This window comes from Mesoplodon densirostris, chromosome 3 (genome assembly GCF_025265405.1).
Source record: "Mesoplodon densirostris isolate mMesDen1 chromosome 3, mMesDen1 primary haplotype, whole genome shotgun sequence".
Lineage (NCBI taxonomy): Eukaryota > Metazoa > Chordata > Mammalia > Artiodactyla > Ziphiidae > Mesoplodon > Mesoplodon densirostris.
The window spans coordinates 37,095,806-37,112,315 of NC_082663.1; the positions used below are offsets into that span (position 1 = coordinate 37,095,806).

Below are 16,510 nucleotides of genomic sequence, written 5' to 3' on the forward strand. Positions count from 1 at the left end.
TGCAACCTTTCGAGACTGACTTTTTTTCTCTCAACATAATTCTCTGGAGATTCATCATCTAAGCTGTTGTGTGTATCAATACTTCATTCCTTTTCATTGCTGAAAAGCATTCCATTGTAAGGATATACAACAGTCTGTTCAACCTGTTGAAGGACATTTGGGTTGTTTCCAGTTTGGGACTATTATGAATAAAGCTACTATGAACACTGATGTACAGGTTTTTGTGTGAACATAAATTTTCATTTCTCTGGGATAAATGCCCAGGAGTATAATTTCTGGGTCATATGCTAGTTGCAAGTTTAGTTTTTTAAGAAACCACTGAACTGTTTTCCAGTGATGAGTACCATTTTACATTGTCATTAGTGATGTGTGAGTGATCCAGCTCCTCCCCATCATCGCCAGCATTTGGTATTGTCACTATCTTTTTGGTTTTTTTTTTTTAGACATTCATATAGATGTGTAGTGATGTCTCATTGTGGCTTTAATTTTCATTTCCTTAATGGCTAATGATGTTAAACATCTTTTCATGTGCTTATATCCCAATTTGGTGAAATTTTTTTTATGCCTTTTGCTCATTTTCTATTTGGATTTTTTTTAACTGTCGAGTTTTGAGAGTTCTTTATATATTCTAAATACAAGTCCTCTGTAGATCAGGAGGGAATTTTCTCATATTGAGTTTAAGATATATGTGGATATCTCAGTGGAAATGACCAGCAGGCAGTTGGCTGCATGAGTCTGGAGGTTAGGAGAGAGACTGGGGCTGGACATTAAGCTCTGGGAGTTGTGATAGCACAGTTAACATTAAACTTGAAGGAAGACAATATTAAAGTTAAAAGGAAAGAGGGCCAAGAGAACATTTGCAGGTTTAAGCAGTGAAAGAACTGAGAAAGAATGGTTAAAGAAGTAGGAGCAGATAGGAAAGTGGTAAGATGAAAACCAGAATCTGGTTTTTGCTTTTTTGTTACGGGTAACATCTAGCATTAAAAAGAGATCTACAAAGAGATGACGTTCACAAAACTGCTTAAAAAGTATTTGAACTAGAGTTTTCATCTAATGCAACATTTTAAAAGTTAAGTAATAAAATCCCTCCAGAAAGTAGGCATAGAGGGAACTTACCTCAACATAATAAGGGCCATATATGAAAAACCCACAGCCAACATAGTGCTCAATGGTGAAAAACTGAAACCATTTCCTCTAAGATCAGGAACAAGACAAGGTTGTCCACTCTCACCACTATTATTCAACACAGTTTTGGAAGTTTTAGCCACAGCAATCAGAGAAGAAAAAGAAATAAAAGGAATCCAAATTGGAAAAGAAGAAGTAAAACTGTCACTGTTTACAGATGACATGATACTATACATAGGGAATCCTAAAGATGTTAAAAGAAAACTACTAGAGCTAATCAATGAAATTGGTAAAGTAGCAGGATACAAAATTAATGCACAGAAATCTCTTGCATTCCTATACACTGATGATGAAAAATCTGAAAGAGAAATTAAGAAAACACTCCCATTTGCCATTGCAACAAAAAGAATAAAATACCTAGGAATAAATCTACCTAAGGAGACAAAAGACTTGTATGCAGAAAACTATAAGACACTGATGAAAGAAATTAAAAATGATACAAACAGATGGAGAGATATATGATGTTCCTGGATTGGAAGAATCAGTGAAAATGACTATACTACTCAAAGCAATCTACAGATTCAATGCAATCCCTATCAAACTACCACTGGCATTTTTCACAGAACTAGAACAAAAAATTTCACACTTTGTATGGAAACACAAAAGACCCCGAATAGCCAAAGCAATCTTGAGAAAGAAAAATGGAGCAGGAGGAATCAGGCTCCCTGTCTTCAGACTATACTACAAAACTACAGTAATCAAGACAGTATGGTACTGGCACATAAACAGAAATATAGATCAATGCAACAGCATAGAAAGCCCAGAGATAAACCCACACACATATGGTCACCTTATTTTTGATAAAGGAGGCAAGAATATACAATGGAGAAAAGACAAGCTCTTCAATAAGTGGCTTTGGGAAAACTGGACAACTACATGTAAAAGAATGAAATTAGAACACTCCCTAACACCATACACAAAAATAAAGTCAAAATGGATTAAAGACTTAAATGTAAGGCCAGACACTACAAAACTCTTGGAGGAAAACACAAGCAGGACACTCTATGACATAAATCACAGCAAGATCCTTTTTGACCCACCTCCTAGAGTAATGGAAATAAAAACAAAAATAAACAAATGGGACCTAATGAAACTTAAAAGCTTTTGCACAGCAAAGGAAAACATAAACAACATGAAAAGATAACCCTCAGAATGGGAGAAAATATTTGCAAATGAAGCATCTGACAGAGGATTAATCTCCAAAATATACAAGCAGCTCATGCAGTTCAATATCAAAAAAACAAACAACCCAATCCAAAAATGGGCAGAAGACCTAAGTAGACTTTTCTCCATGAAGATATACAGATTGCCAACAAACACATTAAAGGATGCTCAGCATTACTAATCATTAGAGAAATGCAAATCAAAACTACAATGAGGTATCACCTCACACCAGTCAGAATGGCCATCATCAAAAAATCTACAAACAATAAATGCTGGAGAGGGTGTGAAGAAAATGGAATCCTCTTGCACTGTTGGTGGGAATGTAAATTGATACAACCACTATGGAGAACAGTATGGAGGTTCCCTAAAAAACTAAAATTACAACTACCATACGACCCAGCAATCCCACTACTGGGCATATACCCTGAGAAAACCATAATTCAAAAAGAGTCATGTACCACAATGTTCATTGCAGCTCTATTTACAATAGCCAGGACATGGAAGCAACCTAAGTGTCCATCGACAGATGAATGGATAAGGAAGATGTGGCACATATATACAATGGAATATTACTCACCCATAAAAAGACATGAAATTGAGTTATTTGTAGTGAGATAGATGGACCTAGAGTCTGTCATACAGAGTGAAGTAAGTCAGAAAGAGAAAAACAAATACCGTATGCTAACACATATATATGGAATCTGAAAAAAAAAGGTTCTGAAGAACCTAGGGGCAGGACAGGAATAAAGACACAGACGTAGAGAATGGACTTGAGGACACGGGGTGGGGGGAAGGGTAAGCTGGGGCGAAGTGAGCGAGTGGCATGTACTTATATACACTACCAAATGTAAAATAGATAGGTAGTGGGAAGCAGCAGCATAGCACAGGGAGATCAGCTCGGTGCTTTGTGACCACCTAGAGGGATGGGATAGGGAGAGTGGGAGGGAGACGCAAAAGGGAGGAGATATGGGGATGTATGTATATGTATAGCTGACTCACTTTGTTATAAAGCAGAAACTAACACACCATTGTAAAGTAATTATACTCCAATAAAGATATTAAAAAAATAAAATAAATAAAAAGTTAAGTATAAATATGTTAACTGCTATTATGGAGTTTATGATCAAGTAGTTTGACAATGGTAATTATGTAATATATAGTTATATTTTTTTAAAAATTGAAGGAAAAATTCAAGTAGGCTGAGTCTTTATTAAAAAAGCAAACACGTTTATAGGAAAATTCTTCCAATTATTAATACAAAACAACTTTCACCTGGATTTCCCCCAAATAATTTGAACTTTCACTTTAAACTCAACAGCTAGTAAATCTACCCATGTTAAAAAAACAACAAAAACCCGTCTTTACATTTTGTACCCTTAAACACACAGACTGCCCCTGTAGTGGGTTGAACAGTGTCTCCACAAAATTTGTGACTACGCTTATTTGAAAATACAGTCTTTGCAGACGTAATTAGTTAAGTATCTCATCCTGGATTTAGGGTGGACCTTAAATCCGCTGACTGATGTTTTCGTAAGAGGAAGAAGAGGGAGATTTGGGCACAGAGAGACACACAGAGAAGGCAGCAATGTGAAGAGGAGGCAGAGATTGGAGTGATGTGTCTAGAAGCCAAGGAACACCAGGGATTGCTGACAACCAGAAGCTTTCTCCACAAGCTAGGAGAGAGGTATGGGATATTTTCTCCCTCAGAGCCTCCAGGGGAATCAACCGTGCTGACACTTTGACTTCACACTTCTGGCCTCCAGAACTGTGAGAGAGTATATTTCTGTCATTTTTAAGACACCCAGGTTGTGGTAATTTGTTACGGCAGCCCTAGGATATTAATATAGCTCCTATCCCTCACCATTTTCCCAGGCCCCCAAAGATATCATTAAATAAATAATTTTTTGTATTCATTAAAAAAACATAGATTTTTATCACTGGCACTTACTACATGGAGAGAACAAAGGTGTGCTTAGAGCTGGTGTTTTAGATGCTTACAGTTCTAAATGCAAACTTGTTTTACTTAACTTAAATTGCCAATTATTTAACTTTGTGCTGGCTGCTTATTGTCAGTTCTCCTCTATCCTCTTCCAATTAATGTTGATTAGTGTAAGTTCATTCAGTCAGTTAATATTTGCTTCCTACAATCAAACACTTTCGATTGGTTTGCCTGAGAGAAGATGGCTGAGACTGAGGTTAGTGATGGTTGCTTCAAAACCTGTCAAGTGTCTGTATAATTAAAAATCCCTGGAGTCTAAGCATATTATCTCATTGGAGTTGTTTACTTTGCTAATAATTACTTATAAAAGGGAAATTTGAAAAAAACAAACTGCTGATAACTGTTTAAATAACCACAATGAAAACACATTAAATTGACCTGTTCTCTGGCCTGGCTTTAACTAGAGGCAGGGTTTTGGTAACGTGTTATCTTTAGAGTTCGGTTTCTGATCACACATTTTCTCAGGCTTAGCCTACATTTTGATTTTTGGCTATTGGGCACCTCTGTGGTTTGAAGCTTCAAAGCTGACTCTAATGGTGTGTTACACTCTTCTAAAGATTTAAATCTTTTTTGCTTTGGATAGATAAGGACTAAATATTAAATAATACCTTTAAGCATTTGTGGGTACAAAGTCTCCTAAATTTTAGAGGGTTTAAGTTTTGATGTGTATCTTGATTTAAAAATATATTTAAAATTAAAATCTCCAATCACAGAACAATCTGTAATGAAAACGTGCATATATGTGAGAAGTACTGTTCTAAGTGGGGTTGAAGGCTGAGAAGGCCAAGGAGGAAGGAGCAGATATCAAAATGGACAAAGTCCTCACCACCTAATAGGGGATACAAAATCTTTGCAAAAATTTTATACAAGACAGTGTCTAAGATTCAGAAGCAACTAACTTAAAACAAACTTTTGGAAATATTCCTATTTTCTTTGGTAATTCCTATGACTATATTGTAATTATTATGTAGGAGCTTAAAGCCTAAAACAGAATCCTCCAAATGACAAATGTTTTCATCTGGAGCAATGCACTCAAATTACGTTGGACAAATGAGCAGAATGGATTTTTTAAATTACCATATACTGGGCTTCCCTGGTGGCACAGTGGTTAAGAATCCGCCTGCCAATGCAGGGCACATGGGTTTGAGCCCTGGTCCTGGAAGATCCTCCATGCCGTGGAGCAACTGAGCCCGCGAGCCACAACTACTGAAGCCCGCGTGCCTAGAGCCTGTGCTCCGCAACTAGAGAAGCCACTGCAATGAGAAGCCCACGCACCGCAACGAAGAGTAGCCCCCGCTCGCCTCAACTAGAGAAAACCCGCGCGCAGCAACAAAGACCCAATGCAGCCAAAATTAAAATAAATAAATTTATGAAAAAAAATAAAATTACCATATACTTACTATTTAACAGAAAAAGTGAAAATCGATATATCATCTTTGGATTTGCTCTCCAGTCATATAATCACAAATTAAATCAAATTAAATAAGCCATTGAGCATTTATTTAAGCCAGGGTTTCTCAGTCTTAGCACTGTTGATGTTTGGGGCCAGATAATTCTTTGTTGTAAGGGGCTATCCTGTGTAATATAGGGTGTTTAGCAGCATCCCTGGCCTCTACCCATTAGATGCCTCCCCTTTCCAGCTGTGATGACCAAAATGTCTCCTGACACTGTGGGATAAAATTGTCCCCAGCGGGGGACCACTGTTTAAGCCTTGGGAGAGGAAAGAAGCAACCCCCTGCTCCACCCTCCAACACGTGTTTTCAACCTACCTTAGTTTTTTTCCCAGTTTTATGGAGATACAGTTGACACACAGCAATGCATATGTTTAAGGCGTACACCATAATGATGTGACTTACATATATTGTGAAAGGAGCTTAGTTTTAATCCTTATCAACTACTCCTGCCTTACTGTACTTGCAGTATCTTGAAACTGTTTCTAGGGTTGCACTTATCACCGTTATTATTTTAAAACATGAGGCTGTGTCCTTTCCTGTCTGTGAATTCTTCCAGGACAGGAACAGTGTTTTTACCTCGTCTGGATGCAGTGGAAGTCCTCAAGTTGTATGACCTTTTGTGTTGGTTAAAGACAAGAAAAGTTCTCAAAATGAGGGTTTCCCTGTAGTTTATTTCTTTTTAAGGATATGGAATACGTTTGCCTCATGCCTTTGAGATTCATAATTTTTCACTCATCTTAGATATTTCAATTAAAGTAAAAATGCAGTGACCATACTGACTCCTCGTGATGACTCAGCTTCGGGTAAGTGAACCAATTTATACTCTCTACCTAATTATTCCCACTTTTAATCAGAAGACACCTGCAGACTAAGTAACACAAGTCATTACGTTTCAGCGTCCTTTAGTTGTTTTGCCGAAATCAGTCTAGGCCTGGTCAGGACACTTAACGTCCACCAAGGGCTCTTCTACTAACAGAAGCACACGACTTTCTGTGGGCGTGCCTAGGAAGACCAGTCAGCAGATACGTGTTAATTTTGGGGCCTTGACTTTTCAGAGGAATTTAACTCCACCCTCCGTCCGGAATGGAAAAACAACGCCCCCATTCCCGCCCTTCACCACCTCCTGGCCTCCTCCCACTGGCCTTTTGGTCTTGTTTTAGAAGTTCTGATTTTTCCTAGACAGCTAGAGGAAAGTCAGGTACCAAAAGTGGAGTTCTGTTATTTCATTTGTTCTGGTGGGACACTGGAGAGGCTATCACACTTTGTAACTGGCTCTCCAGGAGAGGACCAATGTAGCCCTGGAAACTTCAGCGCCTGCGTTGGGCTCCAGGTTTGATTGACAAGGACGGGCCGGGGGGGAGGCGGGGGGGCCGCAGGTCGAGCCCGGGACAAAGAGGTTTTTGGCTGCCACCAAGGAGAGGGAAGGGCTCCTTGGGGGTAACTGGCCTTTGTGCGCTAAGGGGCATTTCGTGAGGTCGTTTTTTCATTCGGAGAGAGGGCTGGCGGGCGCGCGGGCGGGCTGGTGGAGGCGGCTGGGCGGGAAGAAGGGCCAGGCGAGGAGAGGGCGCTGGGCCGGGGTGGGGGCTGTGCCGTCGTCACGTGGCCTCAGCCACCACCGACTTGGGGCTGTTCTTCCGGGTTGGAGGCGCCGCGCCGCGGGGCTGAAGCCCGGGACTGCCAGCGCGGCGTCCCCTCGCAACCCGCGGCCGCTCGGCCTCCCTGCCAAGGTGAGCGTCAAGGCGCGGGCAGCCCGGGCGCGCTCCTGGGGCGCAGCTGGGGAAGGGGCGCGGGGCTGGTCCAGAAGATCTCGGCGCCCGCGGAGAAGGAGACCTGTCAAGGAGCCGAAGGGGGCGGGGTCGGCAGTGACCACGGCTCGTGGTGGACCCTCGGGAGCCTTGGGCCGGGAAGGAGAACTGTGCCTCGAGGGCCCCCTTTCTTGTCTCGAGCGGGGGCGACGTGGAAGCAAGTGGGGGATGGTGGATTCGAAAACCGCGTCTTCGCTGAGGGCAGGGAACGAGGTGTCAGCTGTGCAGGTGCAGATTTTGGAGCTTTGTGGGGCGGCGGGACTTGTACGGGGTTGTTTCAGGTTACAGGATGGAAGAAGGGAAGGAGGTCATAGAGGACTCTTGGTACGCGGTGCACTCAGAGAGGTGGCACCTGGACGCCCCGAAATTGTGCTTGAAACCGGAGGGAATTTAGGGTGGGTGGGTGACTGGCTGAAGACACAACTGGTGTCGAAAGTTGTGAGTGTAGGTCTGAGGCGGGCTGGTGGTCGGGGCATGCCTCTACTGGGCCGTGAGTGGGGCCGGGGCGGGCAATACGGGAGAGACAGCGGAGGGGGCAGATCTGATTCGAACTCCGGAGGCGGAATGACTATTAAGCCGCCTCGGCCAATCGGCTTCCCGGGAAGGTTATAAATAGCGGTCCGGGGCAGATGCCAGCAGGGTGGCAGTTTAGTTGCAGAAGGAGGAGCTGAACCCGTGGCTTTGGGCGAAGTCACGCTGCCTGCCAGTCTAAGCGTTTGTAGGGTATTGTGTCCTTGGTTGGTATGTCTCGTTTTAGAAGTGTAACTTGTTTATTAAAGTTGCAGGCGTCCTTTATTCGCCCTCTGGTGCAGGGAAGTCCTTAAGGAATCTGTTTGTAAGGAGTCTTGTAGGACAGGCTCTGTTAGGAACGGTGAGGCTTGTGTGCTTTAATTTAAACTATTTCTGTCTTCTCCAGGGCACCCCTTTTACTTGCAAACTTTGGCTGTTTTTTTTATTTTATTTTAATTGAATGGACAGTTTAGGATTGCTTTCTTATCAGCAAGTGTGCTCAGGCTGCTTAGCTTTGCTGATGGAATCACTTTTCCACAAAACTACATAGCATTTAATTTTTTTTTTTTTTTTTTTTTTTTTTGCGGTACGCGGGCCTCTCACTGCTGTGGCTTCTCCCGTTGCGGAGCACAGGCTCCGGACGTGCAGGCTCAGTGGCCATGGCTCACGGGCCCAGCCGCTCCGCAGCATGTGGGATCTTCCCGGACCGGGGCACGAACCCGTGTCCCCTGCATCGGCAGGCGGACTCTCAACCACTGCGCCACCAGGGAAGTCCCAGCATTTAATTTTTAAAGGAAATTTCCTGAAGGTCCTTGGAGAATTGTGTTCATGGATCCCCAGGCTTCAGGTTACCTAGCCCTAGTTATTCATTCACTCAGTCAAACAATACTTGTTGATTTCCTCTGTTTTGTGCAAGGCACTGGGCCAGAGGTAATACCAAAGTGAACACTGATAGCAATGAAGATACTGTGTCCTTTTAGTCCTCACAGTAACCCTGTATGATAGGTGCCATTATTATTTCCCCCATTTTAAAGGTGGTGAAATCAGACACAAAGAAGTGACTTGCCAGGGTGACACAGCTAATGCGTTGCAGAGTGGGGCCTTCCAACCAGGAGTTCACCCTCTTAGCCTCAATACTATCCTCTCTCAGGTGCTTGCCTCTAAGGATTTTAATCTATTAGGGGAGATATTTACCAAAATAACTTACATTAAACGGCTGTATGAATGCCATACTAAAAACACCAGTTTTTTTTTTCAATTTTGAGTTGTAAAGTTTTTCTCCATTTCTTAAAAGCCATAGAAGATATGGATAATAAAACAGCAGAGAGCTTTAAAGTGAAGATAGGGGAAAATGTGACAATTAAGATGGAATACACTTGGCTCTTGAATAAGGGCCCTCTGTGTCTGCAGTTGCTCCCCATCCGAGGATTCAGCCAACCACGGACTGTGTATATTGTAGTATTGTTAATATTTACTCTTGAAAAATAGCCGCCTAGGAGTGGACCCATGCAGTTCAAACCCCTGTTGTTCAAGGGTCAACTGTACTATCTTTGATGTAAACAAGTACTAGGCTGTGGTAGCATGGTTCAAATATTCTCTGAATATCTTTCAGGGTCATTTTTAATTGATTTAGGTTTAGTGACATTTTCAAGCAGGCAGGGCTAATTTTCCAGGCTCCAGGCCATGAAATAGGACTCCAGCTTTAAAGCACTGCAAAATCTTATCTAATCATAAAGCTTCTAGAGCCTAATGGGGTCCTACAAAGGAGCTTTCCTGTGCTCCTTTTATAGATGAGCAGGCTGAGGTGCTGAGAGATTCAGGTCAAACAGTGAGTGAGTGGCAGGCTTAGACTATACCCGGCCTGTATTCTAGCCAGCTTTGTTCTTTTGCTGATGAGGTCTGGCTAAGCCTGACCAGTGAGAATAGTGGTTGTTGGGGAGCTGGGATGATCCAAGAAGAGAAATTAGGGTAAGTGGGAAAGTTGGGATAGGACTAGGTCCTTAGTAATGGTAGTTCAAAATCTCCCACAAGACAAGAATTATCTTAAAAAAATTTTTTTTTAATTTAATTTTATTTATTTTTTTATACAGCAGGTCCTATTAGTCATCATTTTATACACATCAGTGTATACATGTCAATCCCAATCTCCCAATTCATCACACCACCACCCCCACCCCCCTTCCGCTTACCCGCCTTGGTGTCCATACATTTGTTCTCTACATCTGTGTCTCAATTTCTGCCCTGCAAACAGGTTCATCTGTACCATATTTCTAGGTTCCACATATATGTGTTACTAGATGATATTTGTTTTTCTCTTTTTGACTTACTTCACTGTATGACAGACTCTAGATCCATCCACGTCTCAACAAATGACCCGATTTCGTTCCTTTTTATGGCTGAGTAATATTCCATTCTATATATATATACCACATCTTCTTTGTCCATGCATCTGTCGATGGGCATTTAGGTTGATTCCATGACCTGGCTATTGTAAATAGTGCTGCAGTGAAGATTGGGGTGCATGTGTCTTTTTGAATTATGGTTTTCTCTGGGTATATGCCCAGTAGTGGGATTGCTGGGTCATATGGTAATTCTATTTTTAGTTTTTTAAGGAACCTCCATACAGTTCTCCATAGTGGCTGTATCAATTTACATTCCCACCAACAATACAAGAGGGTTCCCTTTTTTCCATACCCTCTCCAACATTTGTTTGTAGATTTTCTGATGATGCCCATTCTAACTGGTGTGAGGTAATACCTCATTGTAGTTTTGATTTGCATTTCTCTAATAATTAGTGATGTTGAGCAGCTTTTCATGTGCTTCTTGGCCATCTGTATGTCTTCTTTGGAGAAATGTCTATTTAGGTCTTCTGCCCATTTTTGGACTGGGTTGTTTGTTTTTCTAATATTGAGCTGCATGAGTTGTTTATATATTTTGGAGATTAATCCTTTGTCCGTTGATTTGTTTGCAAATATTTTCCTCCCATTCTGAGGGTGTCTTTTCGTCTTGTTTATGTTTTCCTTTGCTGTGCAAAAGCTTTTAAGTTTCATTAGGTCCCATTTGTTTATTTTTGTTTTTATCTCCATTACTCTAGGAGGTGGATCAAAAAAGATCATGCTGTGATTTATGTCAAATAGTGCCCTGCCTATGTTTTCCTCTAAGAGTTTTATAGTGTCCGGTCTTACATTTAGGTCTCGAATCCATTCTGAGTTTATTTTTGTGTATGGTGTTAGGGAGTGTTCTAATTTCATTCTTTTACATGTAGCTGTCCAGTTTTCCCAGCACCACTTATTGAAGAGACTGTCTTTTCTCCATTGTATATCCTTGCCTCCTTTGTCATAGATTAGTTGACCATATGTGTGTGCGTTTATCTCTGGGCTTCTATCCTGTTCCATTGATATACATTTCTGTTTTTGTGCTAGTACCATATTGTCTTCATTACTGTAGCTTTGTAGTATAGTCTGAAGTCAGGGAGTCTGATTCCTCCAGCTCTGTTTTTTTCCCTCAAGACTGCTTTGGCTATTCGGGGTCTTTTGAGCCTCCATACAAATTTTAAGTTTTTTGTTCTAGTTCTGTAAAAAATGCCATTGGTAATTGGATAGGGATTGCATTGAATCTGTAGATTGCTTTGGGTAGTATAGTCATTTTCATAATATTGATTCTTTCAGTCCAAGAGCATGGTATATCTCTCCATCTGTTGGTATCATCTTTAATTTCTTTCATCAGTGTCTTATAGTTTTCTGCATACAGGTCTTTTGTCTCCCTCGGTAGGTTTATTCCTAGGTATTTTATTTGTTTTGTTGCAGTGGTGAATGGGAGTGTTTCCTTAATTTCTCTTTCAGATTTTTCATCATTAGTGTATAGGAATGCAAGAGATTTCTGTGCATTAATTTTGTATCCTGCAACTTTACCACATTCATTGATTAGCTCTAGTAGTTTTCTGGTGGCATCTTTAGGATTTTCTATGTACAGTATCATGTCATCTGCAAACAGTGACAGTTTTACTTCTTCTTTTCCAGTTTGGATTCCTTTTATTTCTTTTTCTTCTCTGATTGCCGTGGCTGGGACTTCCAAAACTATGTTGACTAATAGTGGTGAGAGTGGACATCCTTGTTTCATTTCTGATCTTAGAGGAAATGCTTTCAGTTTTTCACCATTGAGAATGATGTTTGCTGTGGGTTTGTCGTATATGGCCTTTATTATGTTGAGGTAGGTTCCCTCTGTGCCCACTTTCTGGAGGGTTTTTATCTTAAATGCGTGCTGAATTTTGTCAAAGACTTTTTCTGTATCTATTGAGATGATCATATGGTTTTTATTCTTCAATTTGTTAATATGGTGTATCACATTGATTGATTTGCATATATTGAAGAATCCTTGCATCCCTGGGATAAATCCCACTTGATCATGGTGTTTGATCCTTTTAATGTGTTGTCGGATTCTGTTTGCTAGTATTTTGTTGAGGATTTTTGCATCTATATTCATCAGTGATATTGGTCTGTAATTTTCTTTTTTTGTAGTATCTTGGTCTGGTTTTGGTATCAGGGTGATGGTGGCCTCATAGAATGAGTTTGGGAGTGTTCCTTCCTCTGCAATTTTTTGCAAGACTTTGAGAAGGATGGGTGTTAGCTTTCTCTAAATGTTTGATGGAATTCACCTGTGAGGCCATCTGGTCCTGGACTTTGGTATGTTGGAAGATTTTTAATCACAGTTTCAATTTCATTACTTGTGATTGGTCTGCTCATATTTTCTGTTTTTTCCTGGTTCAATCTTGGCAGGTTATAACTTTCTAAGAAGTTGTCCCTTTCTTCCAGGTTGTCCATTTTATTGGCATAGAGTTGCTTGTATTAGTCTCTTAGGATGCTTTGTATTTCTGTGGTGTCTGTTGTAACTTCTCCTTTTTCATTTCTAATTTTATTGATTTGAGTCCTCTCCCTCTTTTTCTTGATGAGTCTGACTAATGGCTTATCAATTTTGTTTATCTTCTCAAAGAACCTACTTTTAGTTTTATTGATCTTTGCTATTGTTTTCTTTGTTGCTATTTCATTTATTTCTGCTCTTATCTTTATGATTTCTTTCCTTCTGCTAACTTTGGGGTTTGTTTGTTCTTCTTTCTGTAGTTCCTTCAGGTGTAAGGTTAGATTGTTTGAGATTTTTCTTGTTTCTTGAGGTAGTCTTGTATAGCTATAAGCTCCCCTCTTAGAACTGCTTTTGCTGCACCCCATAGGTTTCGGATCGTCGTGTTTTCATCGTCATTTGTCTCTAGGTATTTTTTTATTTCCTCTTTGATTTCTTCAGTGATCTCTTGGTTAGTTAGTAATGTATTGTTTAGCCTCCATGTGTTTGTGTTTTTTACGTTTTTTTCCCCTGTAATTGATTTCTAATCTCATAGCGTTGTGGTCAGAAAAGATGCTTGATATGATATCCGTTTTCTTAAATTTACTGAGGCTTGATTTGTGACCCAAGATGTGATCTATCCTGGAGAATGTTCCATGTGCACTTGAGAAGAAAGTGTAACCTGCTGTTTTTGGATGGAATGTCCTATAAATATCAATTAAATCAATCTGGTCTATTGTGTCATTTAATGCTTCTGTTTCCTTATTTATTTTCATTTTGGATGATCTGTCCATTGGTGTAAGTGAGGTGTTAAAGTCCCCCACTATTATTGTGTTACTGTCGATTTCCTCTTTTATAGCTGTTAGCAGTTGCCTTATGTATTGAGGTGCTTCTATGTTGGTTGCATGTATATTTATAATTGTTATATCTTCTTCTTGGATTGATCCCTTGATCATTATGTAGTGTCCTTCCTTGTCTCTTGTAACATTCTTTATTTTAAAGTCGATTTTATCTGATATGAGTAGAGCTACTCCAGTTTTCTTTTGATTTCCATTTGCATGGAATATCTTTTTCCATTCCCTCACTTTCAGTCTGAATGTGTCCCTAGGTCTGAAGTGGGTCTCTTGTAGACAGCATATATTTGGGTCTTGTTTTTGTATCCATTTAGCAAGCCTGTGTCTTTTGGTTGGAGCATTTAATCCATTCACGTTTAAGGTAGTTATCGATATGTGTGTTCCTATGACCATTTTCTTAATTGTTTTGTGTTTGTTTTTGTAGGTCCTTTTCTTCTCTTGTGTTTCACACTTAGAGAAGTTCCTTTAGCATTTGTTGTAGAGCTGATTTGGTGGTGCTGAATTCTCTTAGCTTTTGCTTGCCGGTAAAGCTTTTGATTTCTCCATCCAATCTGAATGAGATCCTTACTGGGTAGAGTAATCTTAGTTGTAGGTTCTTCCCTTTTATCACTTGAAGTATATCATGCCATTCCCTTCTGGCTTGTAGAGTTTCTGCTGAGAAATCAGCTGTTAACCTTATGGGAGTTCCCTTGTATGTTATTTTTCAGTTTTCCCTTGCTGCTTTTAATAATTTTTCTTTGTCTTTAATTTTTGCCAGTTCGATTACTATGTGTCTCAGTGTGTTTCTCCTTGGGTTTATCCTGTGTGAGACTCTCTGTGCTTCCTGGACTTGGGTGGCTATTACCTTTCCCATGTTACGGAAGTTTTTGACTATAATCTCTTCAAATATTTTCTCTGGTCCTCTCTCTCTCTCTTCTCCTTCTGGGATCCCTGTAATGGGAATGTTGTTGTGTTTAATGTTGTCCCAGAGTTCTCTTAGGATGTCTTCATTTCTTTATTCTGTTCCACAGCAGTGAATTCCACCATTCTGTCTTCCACGTCATTTATCCGTTCTTCTCCCTCAGTTATTCTGCTATTGACTCCTCCTAGTGTAGTTTTCATTTTAGTTATTGTATTGTTCATCTCTGTTAGTTTATTCTTTAATTCTTCTAGGTCTTTGTTAAACATTTCTTGCATCTTCTCGATCTTTGCCTCCATTCTTTTTCCGAGGTCCTGGATCATCTTCACTATCATTATTCTGAATTTTTTTTCTGGAAGGTTGCCTATCTCCACTTCATTTAGTTGTTTTTCTGGGGTTTTATCTTGTTCCTTCATCTGGTACATAGTCTTCTACCTTTTCATCTTGTCTATCTTTCTGTGAATGTGGTTTTTGTTCCACAGGCTGCAGGATTGTAGTTCTTCTTGTTTCTGCTGTCTGCCCTCTGGTGGATGAGGCTATCTAAAGGCTTATGCAAGTTTCCTGATGGGAGGGACTGGTGATGGGTAGAGCTGACTGTTGCTTTGGTAGGTGGAGCTCAGTAAAAGTTTAATCCACTTGACTGCTGATGGGTGGGGCTGGGTTCCCTTCCTGTTGCTTCTTTGGCCTGAGGCAACCCAACACTGGAGCCTACCTTGGCTCTTTTGTGGGGTAATGGGGGACGCTGGGAGGGCTCATGCCAAGGAGTACTTCCCAGAACTTCTGCTGCCAGTGTCCTTGTTACCACGGTGAGCCACAGCCACCCCCTGCCTCTGCAGGAGACCCTGCAACACTAGCAGATAGGTCTGGTTCAGTCTCCCATGGGGTCACTGCTCCTTCCCCTGGGTCCCTATGAGCACACTACTTTGTGTGTGCCCTCCAAGAGTGGAGTCTCTGTTTCCCCCAGTCCTGTCGAAGTCCTGCAATCACATCCTGCTGGCCTTCAAAGTCTGATTCTCTAGGAATTCCTCCTCCCATTGCCAGACCCTGAGGTTGGGCCACCTGATGTGGGGCTCAGAACCTTCATTGCAGTGGGTGGACTTCTGTGGTATAAGTGTTCTCCAGTCTGTGAGTCACCCACCTAGCAGTTATGGGATTTGATTTTACTGTGATTGTGCCCGTCCTACCATCTCATTGTGGCTTTTCTTTTGTCTTTGGATGTCTGGTATCTTTTTTGGTGAGTTCCAGTGTCTTCCTGTCGATGATTGTCCAGGAGCTAGTTGTGATTCTGCTGTTCTCGCAAGAGGGAGTGAGAGCACGTCCTTCTACTCCACCATCTTGGTTCCAAAATCCAAGAATTATATTTTATATTTATTTGTATCTCCCTCAGTTCTTGGCATAGATTCAGTGTATGTTTCCAATGGGTGGCTGAATTCTGAAGTTATTTGCTCTCCATTCTCAGCCATGAATAACCCTAGAAGTGACCTATGAATGAATGAGGAAGGTATTTATTGACTCAAGAATGCTTTAGGACTGTGATGAAATGACATATATGGAAATGCTATGAAAATATAAAAGCTTCTATTTGAATGCAAAGAATTATTCACATTTTTGATTGCATGCCTGAACACATCTTGCATGCTCCCTCTTCCTTGGCTTTTTTCATAGTATTCTCTCCTTCTCAAATGCCTTTCCCTTCCTTTTCTTAACCTTGTAGGAGGACATGATCTCCTTTGTTGCCTGGAACTTTGGATTTGTGTTACTCTGCTTGCCATGTTATTACTTGTTGACTTTTCTTATCTCCAAATCTG

General features: G+C 40.8%; 1 protein-coding gene across 5 annotated transcripts in view; it reads left to right on the forward strand.

Annotated features, from left to right (window-relative positions):
* The first annotated feature begins 6,911 nt into the window (after window positions 1-6,911).
* NNT (nicotinamide nucleotide transhydrogenase) overlaps window positions 6,912-16,510 on the forward strand; it is a 97,227-nt gene continuing 87,628 nt past the window's right edge. The window contains exon 1 of one of the 5 annotated variants that reach the window (XM_060092866.1): window positions 6,912-7,000. The gene's annotated coding sequence lies outside the window, so the exon portion shown is untranslated. Of the gene's footprint in view, window positions 7,133-7,400; window positions 7,530-7,740; window positions 7,836-16,510 lie in introns of those variants that run through there. The other 4 variants (XM_060092864.1, XM_060092867.1, XM_060092868.1 and 1 more) reach the window with 4 other exon arrangements.